The sequence below is a fragment of the Mobula birostris genome, chromosome 4, assembly GCF_030028105.1.
Source record: "Mobula birostris isolate sMobBir1 chromosome 4, sMobBir1.hap1, whole genome shotgun sequence".
Classification (NCBI taxonomy): domain Eukaryota; kingdom Metazoa; phylum Chordata; class Chondrichthyes; order Myliobatiformes; family Myliobatidae; genus Mobula; species Mobula birostris.
In genome coordinates this window covers 28,072,221-28,087,081 of record NC_092373.1, presented here as the reverse complement: position 1 = coordinate 28,087,081, position 14,861 = coordinate 28,072,221, and the positions used below count along the sequence as shown (strand labels likewise).

Here is a 14,861-nt window from a genome sequence, read left to right as displayed (position 1 = left end):
GCTGTGGAAGGAGTAGTATCTGTCTCTCCCTTGTTAGACAGCCTGTGAGATGTCAAAATGTTGGAGTGAACAGTTAGCTTGTAATGGATTGTAAACCATGGTCTTGTTGGGGGGCTTTGCTGTTGCTTGCGTGGTGGCTGGTAATAATATGTTAGAATAACCTTGAAGGGTTGATGCTGCTTGTGTGTGGCAGGGAGATTTGGAGTTCTTGCATTTTTTTTCTGTCATTCACTCTTTGGGGTATCTCTGGAGGATGTCTGCATAGAGTAAGAATTTCTGGTTGTAGATTGTATACATTCATTGATATTAAATGTAACTATTGAGCTATTGACTTGATGGTGGAATTCTGCTCCCTTCTGTTATGGTGTCTGTGACTCAAGCATCAGGGCAAGGCTATATACCTTGGAGTCCAGCCTACTGCCGCAGAAACATATGCCTCTTTCCCTACTGAATGTCCTGTTTTTGCTCTTGCCTTTCCTTCCACCCACTCCCACATAATGCAGCTGAGCCACTTTCAGAGCCAGACTCCTCACTGTCAGGGATAATCTGTTACTGAATGAAATTAATACAGGACTCTTGGATTGCCCATTTGCTCCTTCTGGTCTGCCTGGCATTCAACTTTTAACCTTCTGTGTAATTCTATTATGATTACTCTATTATGGATTTATTAAGAATGCCCATAAGAAAATGAAGATCGGGGGTTGTATATGATGACAGCAAGATATCAAAGTACGATCCCAATCAGCAAGAACAAATTAAAGGTAGGGGCAAGTGGAGTGGATAGAGTGGAGATTTTGAGGCTTCAGCAAAGAGGCTTCAGTCAGAAGGCAAAAACAAAAAGTTATAGGTGGTGTTCTCCCCCTTTTTACATTCTCTCAGTTAGAACAGTAGATTTGCCAGGCAGGATAGTGGAATTCTCCTCTTGTGGGGTGTGGGAAGGCAGGAAGACCTCCAGTGTCCCTGACATCCAGCTGCAACTTCTAACAATCTGCATTAAGGAGTTGGGGCTGGAACTGGATGAACTCGGGATCATTTGAGAGGCTCAGGGTGTGGTAGAAAGGACATGAAGAGGTAGGTACACCCAAGGTGCAGGACACAGGGATCTGGTGATAATCAAGAAAGGGTTTAAAGGGCCAGTGCAGAGTACCCCTGTGGCCAACCCCCTCAACAATAGGTATGTCATTTTAGATGCTGTTGAAGGAGGATGACCTAACAGAGTAAAGTCACAGCGGTCAGGTGTCTGCCACTGAATCTGGCTTTGTGAAAGGACGTTTGCGGCGGGGGGGTGGGGGGGGGGTGGAGAGAAGAGACAAGCTCTGATGATGGGGGATTCATTAGTTAGGGAAACAGGAAACTGTGGGTGAGAATGAGTTTGCTGGATGGTGTGGTGCCTCCCAGGTGCCAGGGTCTGGGACATCTTGGATAGTCCTCAGTATCCTGAAGTGGGAGGGTGAACTCTCAGAGGTAATGTTCTATGCAGATACCAGTGACAAGGGTAGGACGAGTGACTAGCTTCTGCCAAGAGTTCAGGGAGTTAGGTGTTAAGTTAAAGGGCAGGACTGCCAGGTTGTGATCTCAGGATTGCCATATGCTAGTGAGGCCAAAAATGGTAAAATACAGTGGCGAAGTAATTGTGTAGGATGGGGGGCATAAGATTTTTTAATCATTGGGCTCGCTCTTCCAAGGAAGTGGGACCTGTACCTAAGAGACAGTTTGCACCTGAACCAGAAGGGGACTAATATCTGAGTGGGAAGGTTTATGGTGCACAGTGGGGTTTTAAACTAGAGTTGCGGTGGGGGGGGGGGGGAGAGTAGGACTAGAGTGCCAGAACAGTTGGTGGAGAGGCTGTGGAGGCAGATGTTGATAAGACCTCAGACAAAGTGAGGAATCAAAAGGTTGAGCATGGTGTGACTGGTTTCCTGAGTTCCACATGTTTCAATGCAAGAAGTATCGTAGGAAAGGTGGATGAGCTCAGCATGGATCAACACCTGGAATTATGATTGTTGTAGTCACTAATGAGACTTGGTTGCAGGAGGAGCAGGACTGGCAATATGTTTTAGGAATGCAGGAGGGATTAAAGGAGGGGAGTTAGTTGGGAGAAAATGCCATGGTAGTGTTCCATCAGGACAGTCTGGAGAACTTGTCTAGTGATGGAACTGAGAAATAAGAAAGGTATTGGGGCTATATTACGGACCACCCAACACTCCTAGGGATTTGGAGGAACACATTTGTAGAGGGATCACAGACTGTTGCAAGAAACAAAGTTACTATAGTAGGTGATTTTTAACTTCCCACATACCAGATCAGGTTTATTAACACCGGCATGTCATGAAATTTGTTGACTGGGGCTCCCAAACTGTAAAAGGACAAGATGGGATAGAGTTTGTCAAATGTTTAGAAAAGTTACCTTAATCCATACATAAGTCCCAGTAAGAATGTGCGATACTGGATCTGCTAACGGGGAATGAGACAGGACAAGTGACAGAAGTTTGTGTAGGGCGGGGGTCCACAACCTTTTTTTGCAAAGTGGACCGGTTTATTATTGACAATATTCTTGTGGACCGCCAGACCAGGGGTGAGGTAGGGTTGCCAACGGACAAGAGTAGCAGTCAAATATGTTGTGTTTACCCCGAGGAAAAACTACAATGACCATGAAGCCTTGCACGGGCACCAGTGCGCATTCGTGTACATGCCATTTTTTTTTCCTGCAAATTGTTTTTGGTGATTCTGTGCGGTGGGGGGGGGGGGTGGTTAATCATGACCGGAATATAGGTGATAAACGGCTAATACACTGAAGTTCGTTTCTAAAAAGGTTTATCAAATGCACTTAATAGTAAACACACAGCGCATATTTTCCTCGCATGAATATAGTTATAAGTCAATTATCAGGGGAGGACAGGGGAGCTTGAAGTAAGTGTTGAATGAACTTCCAGTAGAAGTGGTAGAGGCAGGTTCGATATTATCATTTAAAGAAAAATTGGATAGGTATATGGACAGGAAAGGAATGGAGGGTTATGGACTGAGTGCAGGTCGGTGGGACTAGGTGAGAGTAGCGTTGAGCACGGACTAGAAGGGTAGAGATGGCCTGTTTCTGTGCTGTAATTGTTATATGGTTATATAAGTAAGTCATTAGCATCATAACATTTTAAGTAACGTTTGGATATTAAACACAGCACATATTTTCCCAGTATGAACATATAAAATCATTGCAACACACCAATATTGCTGAATCAGTGAGAGCCCTGGGCTGAATACTTGTTCCCTGCAACAAGACGGTGCTATTGAGGGGTGATGGGAGACAGCAATACTTGAAGGGGGGTCCTTAAGTCCAGTCTATTCCGCAATTTAGTTTTTGCTGCATTCATTGCAGAGATATGTTGGAAATGGAAGCAACGTTTTCAGTGCTTTTGTGGCTATCTCAGGCTATTTAGCCTTGACTTTGATCCAGAATGCTGGCAGAGATGTTATGTCAAACATACTTTTCGGCCCACTGTCATTTGCCAGCTCGAGGAGTTGATCTCCTTCCCGCGCTGACATGGATGACACGCAGGTAATGATCTCGCGTGCATTCAAGCTCAACAGTGCGTGATGGAATGAGGAAAGGTGCAGCTGACTCATATCACCAAATCATATCGTTTCCTCGCGGCTCAGTAGCACATGCTTTGCGGCCTGGTACTGGTCTGCGACCCGGTGGTTGGGGACCGCTGGTGTAGAGGAACACTTTGCATCCAGTGACCACAATGTTATTAGTTTGTAGGTAATCATGGAAAAGGATGGGTGTGGTCCTCTGGCTGGGATTTTAAATTGACAAAAGGCTAGTTTTGGTGGCATCAGAGGATCTGGCAAGTGTGGATTGGGATAGGCTATTTCTGTACTTGGTAAGTGGGAGGCCCTCAAAAGCAATTTTGTGAATATGAAGCTTGTATGTGCCTGTCAGAAGAAAAGTAAAGGTAACAAGTGTAGGGGACCTTGGTTTTCAAGAGATATTGAGGCTTGGGTTAAAAGGGAAAAGGAGGTGCATAGCAGGTATAGGCAGATAGGAACAATTGAGTTGCTTGAAGTGTCTAAGAAATGAAAGAACACCAAGAAATCAGAAGGGCTAAAGTGAGGCATGAAGTTGCTCTAGCAGACAAAATGAAGGAGCATCCTCAGGGATTCTACAGATGTTAAGGGTAAAAGGATTACAAGTGACAAAAACTGGTCCTTTGGAAGATCAGAATGGTAATCCATGTGAAGTGAAAACAGATGGGGGCGATCTTTAATAAATTATTTGCATTGGTATTTACTCAGGAGATGGACTCAGTCTGTAGAAGTGAGGCAATTTGGCATCAACTTCATGGATCCTGTGCAGACTATGGAGGTGTTTGCTATCCTGAGGCAAATCAGTATGGATAAATCCCCAGGGCCTAACAAGGTGTTCCCTCGGACCCTGTGGGAGACAAGTTCAGAAATTGCCAGGGCCCTCAACGGAGATATTTAAGTCATCCTTAGCGACAGGAGAGGTACCAGAGGGTTGGAGGATAGCCAATGTTCAGTTGTTTTAAAAATGGCTCTAACCCTAATCCAGGAAATTACAGGCTGGTGAGTCTGACATCAGTTGTTGGAAAGTATTCTAAGGGATAGATAAGTATTTGGATAGACACGGACTGGTTAAGGATAGTCAGCATGGCTGTGTGCATGGTAGGCCATGTCTAACCAATCTTTGAGTTTTTTGAGGAAGTTACGAGGGAAGTGGATGAAGGCGCGACAGTGGATATTGTGTACATAGACTTTAGTAAGCCGTTTGACAAGGTTCTGCATGGGAGGTTGGTCAAGAAGGTTCAGTCACTCAACATTCAAGATGAGGTGGTAAATTGGATTAGACATTGGCTTAGTGGGAGAAGCCAGTAGTAGATGGTTGCCTCTGACTGGAGGCCTGTGATGAGTGGTGTGCCACAGGGATCATTGTTGCTTGTTATCTATATCAATGGTCTGGATGATAATATGGTTAACTGGATCAGCAAATATGCAGTTGACACCAAGATTGGGAGTGTAGTGGACAGTGAGGAAGACTATCATGGCTTGCAGAAGGATCTGCATCAGCTGGAAAAACGGTCTGAAAAATGGCATATGGAATTTATTGTAGACAAGTGTGAGGTGTTGCACTTTGGTGGGTCTTGCATTGTGAACAGTAGGGCACTGAGGAATGTGGTAGAACAAAGGGATCTGGGAATGAGGGTCCATAATTCCTTAAGTGGCATCACAGGGAGTTAGGATCATAGAGAAAGCTTTTGGCACATTGACCTTCTGAACCAATGTATTGATTATAGGAAATGGGATGTTATGTTGAAGTTGTATAAGACATTGGTGAGCCTGATTTGGAGTATTGTGTACAGTTTTCATTGCCTTCCTACAGGAAAGATGTAAATAAAGTTGAAAGAGTGCAGAGAAAATTTGCCAGGGTGTTGCTGTGTCTGGAGGACCTGTTATAAGGAAAGATTGAATAGGTTAGGCTTTAATTCCTTGGAACATTGCGAGGAGGTTTGATAGAGGTATACTAAAATTGAGGGGTATCAATAGGGTAAATGTGAGCAGGCTATTTCCACGGAGGTTGGGTGGGGCTACAGCCAGAGGTCGTTGGTTAAGGGTGGAAAGTGAAAGGTTTAAGGGGGAACATGAGGGGAAATTTCTTCACTCAGGGTTGTGAGTGTGGAATGAGCTACCAGCACAAGTGGTGCATGTGACCTTGATTTCATCATTTAAGAGAAGTTTGAATAGGTACATGGATAGTAGGGGTATAGAGGGCTATGGTCCTGGTGCAGTTAAAATGGTTTCTGTGGACTAGATGACCCATAAGGCCTTCTGTGCTGTACTTCCCTATGACTCTAAAATTAACTTCGAACTTTGCTCTTCAGATTTGAAAACTGTGATGTAAGCTGCTGGAGCCCAAGAATTCCTAATGGCTGTTGTCCAGGTCATGAATGGTCCATGACTTCCCATGTGGCACAGAATGTACTTTATGATCAGTTGACCTGTCTAGGCATGCCTCATCTTCAAAGACAACATTATGTTGTTTAGAAACTTGACAGGAAATTCTTGCAATTAGCAGCCTTCTTTCTGCCAACATCTCACTTTTAAGCCAGTCATCACATTTCAAGCCAGTGTGCATGCTGAGTCATTTCTAACCTCTCCTTTACTCTATCTCAAAGCTCTCTTGCTTCCTGAAGAACACAATCTGAGAATCACTATATTCAAACAACATTATGCTTGAGAAGACTGCTGTTTAATGCCAGATCCTTTTTCCAGAAGAACATGTCAGATGATGCATGGTATCGGCCAAGCCATTTTCCAGGTTGCTCTTCGGAATGTTATGCCTAAAGTTAACTTGGAGTTTGCCATAGTTAGAGATCTGGGCTCTCCACTTTAGTTTTTTTTTTATTGAATTGTTAAAGTGGACTTCATACACCAATAGAAATATACAGTATCACATTAAGCAAAAGGATTTAATGTTTGGTGATAGGGTAAGTGAAAGATAATTCAAATTAGATTAGATTATGAGGACACTCAGTCCTCATTTATTGTTGTTTAGAAATGCATGCATTAAAAAATGATACAATGTTCCTCCAGAATGATATCACAAGAAAACACAGGACAAACCAAGGCTAAAACTGACAAAACCACATAATTATACCATATAGTTACAACAGTGCAAAGCAATACCATAATTTGATAAAGAGCAGACCATGGGCACGGTAAAAAAAAAAGTCTTAAAGTCCCAATAGACTCATCTCACACAGGCGGCAGAAGGGAGAAACTCTCCCTGCCATGAACCTCCAAGCGCCGCCAACTTACCGATGCAGCACTATTGGAAGCACCCAACCGCAGCGGACTCTGAGTCCGTCCGAAAACTTTGAGCCTCCAGCCAGCCTCTCTGAGCACTATCCTCTGCCAAGCATTTCGATCTTGCCCTGGCCGCCAAGCAACAAGCAAAACCGAGGACTCAGGCCCTTCTCCTCCGGAGGTTCTGGACCACACAGTAGTAGCAGCAGCAAGGAAGCAGGCATTTCAGAAGTTTCACCAGATGTTCCTCCGTGCCCTCACATCCGTCTCCATCAAATCAGGATTGTGCATGGCACCTTACTTGACAAATAACAGACATCACCACTGGAGTGGCCGCTGTGAGCTGCGTCGCGCCGCCATCTTCTCCTCCCTATATAACCCTAATGACTATTTTTCATGTGGCTTGGAGGATGAGTGGGTTGGTAATTCAATGAAGCTTACTTTCTTATGTGCTGTTTTTGAAAGTGTGTTCTTAACCTGTGGTTGTAATCTGGGTTAGGAAAGAAGGATGGGTTTCTACTTGGCTAAGAATTTGTTCAACAGCCATCCAGTTAGAGATTATGCCATGTCTTTTAGAGCTTAAACCTAGCACCTGCAGTTTTTATTTAGATACCTCATTCTGAGGTAGTTAAAGTTGAGGTAGAGTAAGTTAAAGGAAATGAGAGAGGAAACTGTGGGTGAATTTGAAACCAAGGGGACAACCTTCTAAATCAGAGTTGCTTAACTATTAGCAAACTTGCACAAGTGATGAACAAATAGAATGATACAATCTGAGACATCACTAAAGACCTGCATATCTAAAATTAGGAAGGAAATTCTATAACTTGTATACTGATGAGGAAGTAAGTTTAATTATTCAGTAGCTTATTTACTTTTGAGACAGATCTTTATTTGGTGCTCTTCATGGAAATTCAACAGGGGAATTTTTTTTCCCTGTCAGAAACTCAATACACCATGGAGACTCTCAAGAAATCTGCTTGATTTCTCCTGTAACTTGTCTTCAGTCAAAACATGGAATCCTGGGGAAAAGCAGTGCAGGTAGCTGCTAGGAAGGAACTTAGCTATAGAATAATAGAGAAAGTAATGCTGGTGACCGCCTAGGAAGATGTGTACATAAAAAAAAGAAGACAGTTACGAGAGTAGCTGTGAAGCTAAATTTCTGACAATGAGGATTTATTATTTATTTAAAAGACCTCTTGAAATGGAGAAAGACTCAGAAAGCAAAGGGTATATGGAAGATGTTGTGCATGAAACAGTGGTATAGCTACAGCAATTGGGAACACCAGTGGACTGCTGACTTTTATTCCAAAAAGGGTTGAGTATAAAAGTAGAGAAGCTTTACAACGATTAGCCATGATGTGAATTAAACATCACAGGTAGTTCTGTTGTAATACAGATTGGTTGTAATATGATTGAATTGTGGAACACTTGCATTACATGGGCTGCAGTGGTTATAGTGTGTTTAGGAAAATTTGTTTAAATCCATGCATTGAATGCAACTGTAGCCTGTTCTGTTTGAACATCATTTCCTATAACATGAGGATTCTTAGGAAGATAACTATCATATTATAACCAAACTCTTTGTACTGAATCCTTAAAGAAAATGTATATTATCAGCTACGACAATTCAGATCAGGTTAAGTAGGCATGGATCTTATCTGGTCCCTCAATACTACCAGTTTGGTTACAAAAGCATACATTCTGAGGTGTACACTTCCTGGGGAGATTGAGGCAAAGAAGTCTCTCTTTCACACACCCCCTCATTCCCATTCTAACCAATTTTTACTAGCGCACCACTGAGGGTCCTGACCAGCTCATCACTGGTACTGACATTGTAAGGCATACAGTTGCAAGACACCACAAAAGGTTGTGAGGACTGCTGAGAGGATAATCAGGTCTCTCCCCCACCATGGAGATATTTATCAGGAGCATTGCATATGCAGGGCCCTTAGTGTGGTCAGTGATCCCTCCCATCTGTCCAACAATCCCTTTGACCCCTACCATCAGCCAGAAGCTACTGGAGCGTTAGGACAAGATCTGTTGGGATGGGAAATGGGTTCTTCACCTGGCTGGCACTTCTAAACTCCCTGTCACCAGCCAGGTCTCATAATGTATGAAGCATCGGTAGTGTTACTGCATACTTTTTAAACTTGTCATAAATGCATATTTTTTGCTAATTATTTTGTGGTAATATTACTTGTGTTATAGGTGAGTTTTATGTACTGTTGTGTAATGGTCCAGAGGAATATTGTTAGAATGTATACATGTGTATGGCTCAATGACAATAAACCTGAAGTTGTTGATTGGTTTGTCCAATAAGGTTGAACAGGTTGTGTACTTCAGGCCAGATTGAAGTAGTAGGGCCTGGGCCCAAGAGCAGAAAATGAACCGACGTTTAGCCAATTTAAGCGCTGAGCCAGATTTGAAGATTTTAAGTTGTTGTGGCTGAGGGCAAAGGACTAACTGTTCGGCTTACCACTCTGGTGAACTGTCTGCTGCCATCGGGCTCCTGCATCGGCTGCAATACTGAACTGGCTTCTTGATTCTCTTTCGGGGTCTCTGTGGTTCATGATCTGTTATTATTTGTTTGCACAAGTTGTTTTTCTTTTTGTACTGAGTGTACTCTGCAGCTGTGGCCTGTAGCCATAGATAATTGTCTCAGCACTGAACTGGCTCTGTGACTGTGGACTTGCTTTCAGAAACTCTGTGGTTCATGTTTGCTTAACTTTTTTATAGCTTGCAAAATTTTTTTGTAGCCATTGGATGTTTGTTCTTTTTTTTTCATGGATTGTATTGTTTTATTAGTTGACTGCAAGAAGATGAATCTCAAGGTTGTATATGGTAGACTTTGTACTTTGAACTTTGAGTCTAGACTCATTGGCATGTCCGTTGATGTGATTGAGACAAATATTTTGGAGATCTGACAAGTTAAATGCTGGGAGGATTTTTCTACTGTGTGAATATGACTAAAATGCATATTTTCAGAATAAGGCAACACCCCTTGAAGACTAAAATGAAGAAGAATTTCTAAGATGGCTGTCCTTGGAATTCTCTGCATTCAGAAAGCAGAATCTTTAATATATTCAAAACAGAGATTGTCTTAATCCAGGATAGTGGAAATATTGATCCTGGTGGAGCATTGCTTGTAGAATTCATTTCTTTTGGTGTTGTTTGCATGTTCTTTATCTGTAGCTTTGTATTAAATGTATGATCTTTGTCTTGTCAACCATTGGTAAAGAAAAAGTTGAGTTAATTTGTTCCTTTTTTTTGTGGGGGGGGGATATTAAGAATAGAACTCCAGGAATACTTTTTGTTTTCCAGCTGTGCTATATAGTAAGGAGGATTTCTTCTCCCCCCCCCCCCCCCAAATTATTCTAACTTCCTGATCATTGTGCTAAGATTACTTTGGTTTTAAGCATTCATGAGATTGTGTAAATTTTTCTGACACTTTCTGGTATTGATACTTGCACTTTAATTTGGACCACTTCAAAATTTGTCATCATAAATCACTGTCAGCCATGAGTTTGTTTTTCAGGTGTTCTATGATCCAAGTATTTCTGGAGCTAGTTATTTTATTTCAGGCTTGCGGGCAGTTCTATAGTTGAGCAGGGCTATCAAGATTCTACAAATCATGTCCTGTATTCCTTACTGTACAAGCTGAAATCGAACATGGTTTCAGAATGATCATGGATTTGGAATGGTTCATGTAACATTTGGAATGATTTTGGGAGCAATGGATAGTCATAGCAAAGGCAGAGCTTTCAATTGAATTATTACACCATTGAGGAGAGGAGTGAAAGCAACACATCAAAGTTGCTGGTGAAAGCAGCAGGCCAGGCAGCATCTCTCGGAAGAGGTACAGTCGACGTTTCAGACCGAGAAGGGTCTTGGCCTGAAATGTTGACTGTACCTCTTCCTAGAGATGCTGCCTGGCCTGCTGCGTTCACCAGCAACTTTGATGTGTGTTGCTTGAATTTCCAGCATCTGCAGAATTCCTGTCATTAGAGGAGTGAAAGGATGGTTTTAAGTAAATCAGTATATGTGCATATTCTTGCAACAGAGAAAGAGGGTCAAATTTAAAATTAAATGAAGGCAAGGCTAGTATTCATAGAAATATACATTAGATTTGGACCAGTTACTATGTATGAGGATAATGAGATAAATTAGAGAGCAATGAGATTATTATTGTGATGGGGTAGAGAGCTTCAACCCAAACTGAATTGGGGACTGAGTGAAAACATGAAACCGCTCTTTAAGAATATTGCTATGAAGGAATGAAAATAAGTGTTCAGAATGGAAGTATTAATACTTTGAAATATCAAAGTAATGACTTTTTTTACAAAACTGGGGATATTTATTTGCCAATTTGGTGAATGATCAGGGAAAATGAATCTGGTGTTGGGTAGGTGACTTTTGATCCTTGGTATTTATTTTTGCAGCTCATTGAAAAACAATGTTTAGATGAAACTGGACATAGAAGGCTTGTCATATTGTACTATCTATGTATTTGATAGTTCAAAAGATTGCAGGTTTATTATACAAAATTTGATGTTGCATTGTGCACATGGTAGCACTTTTAGATTAAGAAATTGGGGAATGCAATAGTAAAGTTTTGAGGAATTGAGACACTTGCACTGTGACATCCAAAACTCTACAATCTTGGAAATTTGGGAAAGAAATAGATAAATGAGATTACACAGGATGCATCAGTTTAAGAGCACAACATGGTAGGGATGTTCTAAATAAGATGTGGGCACAATTTCTATGCTGCAAATCTGATTGTGATACAAATGTGGTAAAACCAAGTTTGTTGGTACCTTAAAGTTTGAGGAGGTTCATGGATGGGTGTACTTGCCAAAGGCCGAGGGTATCAGAATCTTTCAGCCATGCTTGGTGCCAGATGGTAAATGTCACAAGGATCAAGCATTTAGTCAGATTTTGTTATCTCCTGGTTCCCAAGTTGAGAACTACAGATCCACTCTTAATTCTGTGCTGAGAAGTAGTGTTCCCGTAAATTAAGGGCAATATCCAACTTGCATATTCTAAGTTATGAAGTGAAATGCCATATTAATGTTTCATGAATGTTGGTATTCACAAAGTTTGACACTAAAAGCTAGGAGATATTTGCAGACTTGACTGATAGAAGCTTTCAGGTTAGTGAGATAAAGTAAGGACCGGCGTGTTTCAGGAGCTGATACCACTTTTAAAGCTTATCAACAGTTTGGACTTGGAAACCCATTGTTCAGATCTGTGGGTGGTAGCTGTTTTTTTTTGTGTGTGGCTGGAAAGCTAGTATCACAAGGCTCAGAATTTGGTTCTTTGTTTAATATGCAAATGTGATGAATCAATCTTGGTGTGATCTTAAAAATTGGCTATGTGTTTGGCAGAGGGGTTAAGCTTTAATATTGATGAAGATTTTGTGATCGTTTGGCCTAAATAGCAAATAGAATTTAATCTGTGTGTAAGGAAATCCAACTGGGAATCTGCAACAAAGTATGAGACCAATACTGAGCTTTGTGGTAATAACTTTCCTTATTATTTTCTGTTCTCCACTGCATTCCACTCATTTCTTTTTTGACCAGTGTCAGGCCTCAAAATATTTGCAGAAATAGCATGTACTATTTCACATACGATGTCTTGATTGACCTTCACAAAATTTAGTCAAGGCAGTTATATCTGACTGCAACAAATCCATGCTGATTGCCTTTAATTTGTATTTATAAATGTAATTTTATGCTGCCATTCAATGTAGATTTGAATAGTTCATGCACCACCTTAGTTAAATTAACTGGCCTTTTTTTTTACTTAATATTTTTTCACCTTTTTTCCATGCTTCCCCAACACTTGTCCTGCAGCCAAAAATGATTGAAAATGATCAAAATACTTGCCATTTCCTCCCTTTTTGTCGAGAAAAAGGTAATTGTCTAAGAACCTTTCCTCTGACCGTGCCACGGGCCCTATTATCTAATCAGATAAAAAAGCAGATTTTACCCATTTAGTCTTCTGTGCAAAAGACTATACTGACAGTACAGTAATCTGGCAGTATGGCAATAGGGTGTTGGTATAGATTTATTGTACTCAAATCATTGGAGTGGTATTTGAATCCATAACTTGGTTAAGAAGGCTGCAATTTGAGCCACAGCTGAGAGCATTTGTGCTGCTACCAATAAGGTTATGTTTGGAGGGGAAGATCTTGGACCAAAAATAGCATGAGCCTTCTCTACCTGTGATAGGATTTGAATAGGAGTGTAAGACAAATAAAAAAAAAATTGCTGATTTAATTCAGGCCATTTTGCATCTTAATTTCATTTACTCACTTTTCTCCATACCCTTAACCTATAACCAGCAAACGTGTCTTAAATTTGAATTAATTTAGTGTAACTTGTACGTACAGAGATGAGCTAAATTTACAAAGTGAATGTTAAGGTGTAAATTAATAATGCTGCAAACAAGTAGGAGTTGTGGACTTTTGCTAACACTGACATTAGAAATTTGATGTAGAAACAGAACAAGTTTGTTATGCTCTGCTAAAAGGGCCATCGGTTCTGTGTGACACATGACTATTTTCGAGGCTCATTCTTAGGGTATGAGCTACAGGACCAAAAAGAAGCCATTGCCTTAAATGATAGGCATATGTGCTTAAAATGAGAGCCATCTTTTGTTGCTGAGGATGGATGTAGGGTGTGCTAAGGAATTTTGAGTTAAATAAATGTTTGTTTTAGCTCTTGGATGCAAGTTCTACTGAATAGATCCAGTTTGTATAAAATACTGTACTGGTGTTGAGGACCAGTAAAAGTTGGGACAGGACGCTTGCTGTGTAGTTTCTAACTAGTTACTGGAAATGAAAGTAATACACACTAAATGTTGGAGTAGCAATTAAGATATAATTTGCTTAAGTAAACAAAGTGGTCCTGAACAAGGTTAACCATGTGAATTTTAGGGCTAGTGATTCATATAATTTGCTACAAAACAGACCAAATGGATTTTTATTGTAAATATCTCCATGTCTGTTTGGCCATCATTTAATTGGGGCAGCTGATTGGGACAACTCCTTTATACACAAATTGAAAATAGCTGGGATTCCCTCCATTTATTTGGGACACAATGCCGCTCAATTGGGACAGAACACGATTGCTGAACAGTTTCTAACTAGCAAGAGACAATCTGCAGATGCTGGAAATGAAAGTAAAGCTCACTAAATGCTGGAGGAACTCAACAGGCCAGGTGGCATCTATGGAATAGAGTAAATAGTTGATGTTTTGGGCTGAAACCATTCAACAGTTCTGATTTAATGTATTGCAGTTTCTAACTAGTATCAGTCGTGCGCATGTCATGTGATTATACACTACACCATGCTTAGAGCGAGCACTTTTAAGTATAGTCAGATTTGTGTGTTTGTGTTCAAAAAGCTGTGATTTTTGTCAGTTATTGAGAAATAAGCAGAAAGACAATTCAGCACTGCTTTGCTCACTGTGGTTTCAAGCATTCAGGTTTGGAGATGTGAAAAAATTATTTTCCTATTTCAAGTTGGAAACTGAAGGATTTGAAAGTATTGACACGTTGTCTTGGATGTTATAATGAAAATGAAGATTTAGTGGATGTAACTATTGAAAGCATTGTTTGAAGGTAGTCCATTTTCTGCACTAGGTGTCTGATTTTTCACTAAGTCAATCAAAATAATATGGCAGCACATTCTGGATATATTCTTCTGTCATTAACTACTAGAAAATAACTTTTTGTAGTAGTCTTGGTAGTCTAACTTGTTTTTCATTTAAATAGATAATTTGTTGCTCAGTTACAGCAGTTTGTCTTTTTTAAACCTTTTAACTATTTCCATGAAAATTTGGCTAATGGGGGCAGCTGGTTAATTGGGCCTAATTGAACTGGTCCTGATGAGTTCCAATTAACAATCTATGTATTAATTAACTATATTTTATCCAAGGACTTATGAACTGCAGCTGAGCACTAAAAGTGACACAGTTGAGGTACCCTTTATGTAAGATTTCCATCCAGTTCTATTTGACCTGGTTTACTGTCATGTC

The 14,861-nt window shown here is 40.7% G+C and overlaps 1 protein-coding gene across 9 annotated transcripts in view; it reads left to right on the top strand.

The window, feature by feature from the left end:
• trip12 (thyroid hormone receptor interactor 12) overlaps positions 1 to 14,861 on the top strand; it is a 145,817-nt gene that overhangs the window by 18,972 nt on the left and 111,984 nt on the right. The window lies entirely within an intron of this gene.